Source organism: Dipodomys spectabilis, unplaced genomic scaffold (assembly GCF_019054845.1).
Source record: "Dipodomys spectabilis isolate Male_0828 unplaced genomic scaffold, ASM1905484v1 ptg000064l, whole genome shotgun sequence".
NCBI classification, from domain to species: Eukaryota; Metazoa; Chordata; class Mammalia; order Rodentia; family Heteromyidae; genus Dipodomys; species Dipodomys spectabilis.
Genome location: NW_024870741.1, coordinates 1405045 through 1407461, shown reverse-complemented (window position 1 = coordinate 1407461; position 2417 = coordinate 1405045). Strand labels below are relative to the sequence as shown.

The 2417-nt window shown below is 37.9% G+C and overlaps 1 non-coding gene across 1 annotated transcript; it reads right to left on the bottom strand.

Moving 5' to 3' along the window:
- Positions 1–2091: 2091 nt before the first annotated feature.
- LOC122108709 lies at positions 2092–2193 on the bottom strand. Its single transcript, XR_006147614.1, has one exon. It is a non-coding gene; the product is annotated as a U6 spliceosomal RNA (small nuclear RNA).
- Positions 2194–2417: the final 224 nt, after the last annotated feature.

Sequence of the window (2417 nt, the reverse complement as noted above, 5' to 3'; positions counted from 1 at the left end):
GTAGCTCATCAATCTAGAGAGGAATGGCCTAGTGAGACCTTGGTGCACTGAATTCAAACTCTGAGAACGAAAATGCGCAGGCACGCACACACACACACACACACATACACACATATTTATTCAAAATATCTTCATATCAGTATTTTGCATTAATTTCTTTGTTAACGATATTACATGGGTAAAATAGGGGGAATATTCTCTTCCATCTGAGAACATTTTTATATTTTTTATTGTAAAACTACTGTACAGAGTGGTTACAGTTACATGAAAAAGTAATGAGTACATTTCCTATCAAGCATTGTTACCTCCTCCTTTGTTTTCCCCCGCCATCCCTTCCCTCCCACCTCCACAAGTACACTTCCCTCCCCTCCCCTCCTAAATTGTAAAGTTCATTTTTCAACATACTCTCTTGTGCGTCACATTGTTGCAATGGTCATACTGTATGCTTATTTAAGCCTTTTGTTTTTTCCCTTTCCATCCCCAAGTTAGAGAAGTGTACATACAAGATGGAAGTGCACCAACATCAGATACAGTGAAAACAGGGGTTTAACTGTGGGGGATGCACATATAAAAAATCACATCGTACATTAGAAATATATTAGAAACCACAGGAAGAAATAAAAAACCACTTGTGTCCTTATCATGGGGTTCATTTACCTTAACATAATCTTATCTAGTCATATGCACATGCTTTTGACCTTTTTTTTAAATTGTGAAAATACCATACAGAGAAGTTACAATTACATGGAAAAGGTAATGAGTACATTTTTTATCAAGCATTGTTGCCTACTACTTTTTTTCGCCTTACCATACCTTCTTGCTTATCCCAGACATACATTAGTTATTGCAAATAAGGGATACCATAGGACCTATGTTTCTTTTTTTTTTAATTCTGAAAATGCCATACAGAGGGGTTACAATTACATGGGTGAGTTATTGAGTACATTTCTTTTATTTTTATTGTGAGAATACTGACAGAGGAGTTACAATTACATGGGCAAGATAACGAGTACATTTCTTATCAAGCATTGTTGCCTCCTCTTTGTTTCCCCTTCCTATCCCTTCCCATACTCCCCCACTTCCCCCATCCGGTCCTCCTCCCACCAAAGTTGTAAAGTTCATTTTTTGACATAATGACTTGTACATCTCATTGTTGCAATGGGTCCACTTGCTCCTCCTTTGTTTCCCCTTCCCATCCCTGCCCATCTTCCACCCTCCACCCCCACTAACCCCTCCCCCACCCCAGTCCCCCCACTGTCCACATCCCTCAACCCCCGGCCAAAATCATTTTTTGACACAATGACTTGTTCATCTCATTGTTGCAATGGGTCCACCTGCATCCCTATTTAAATGATTTGTGTTTCCCTTCCACTCCACAAATAGTACCAACATCAAATACAGTGAAAACAGGGGCTTTAGCTTGCAGGAGGAACATACAAAGCAACAAAGAAATGATCTTATAAATATCTTAGAAACAATCGCAAGAAAGAAAAACCATTTGAATCCTTATCTTGGGGTTCATTTTGCCTAACATCAACTTATATGATGTTTTCTACTTGTAGCAGACACATACTAGTTATTGAAAATAAGGAAACCATGGGACCTATGTTTCTTTGGGCCTGGCTTACTTCACTTCTTTGGGCCTGGCTTAATTTACTTAATATAATTTTTTCCAAGTCTTTCCATTTCCTAACAAACTGGGTGATGTCATTCTTTCTGATGGAGGTATAGAATTCCAGTACACAACACACACACACACACACACACACACACACACACACACACACACACACACACACACACATTTTCTTGATCCATTCGTTTACTGTGGGACATCGGGTTTGGTTATATATCTTAGCTTTGGTAAATAATGCTGCAATGAACATAGTTTTGCTGGTAGTTTTAGTATGATCTTGTTTGTGATCATTTGGGTGAATGCCAAAATGGGATTGCTGGGTGTTAGGGGCGCTCTATGTAGTCTTTTGAGGAACCTCCATACTACTTTCCAAAGTCTTCGAACAAGTTTAAACTCCTAACAACAAGGCATTAAGGTTCCCTTCTGCCCACATCCTATCCAGCATCTGTTCTTTTAAAAATCTGGAATGCTTCACGAAGTCGAGTGTCATCCTCAGTCAGGGGATATTCTTCTCTTTATTGTTCCAATGTTAGTGTATGTGCTACTGAATTGAGCACAGAACAATTTTATATATAAAGTGTAATTGATTTTCTTAAACTAGACAATTCCACAAAAATTAAATTCAAAAGAATTGTTGTGAAATTTTAGAACCATGTATTTCTTACATAAGAACACATTTAAGAATAAAGTCAAGATTGACATGTCCAAAACAAAATAATTCCATATATTTGTTGTTCAACGGATGTGTAGGAGGAGGAATTCAATTATTCTGTACAAGGAA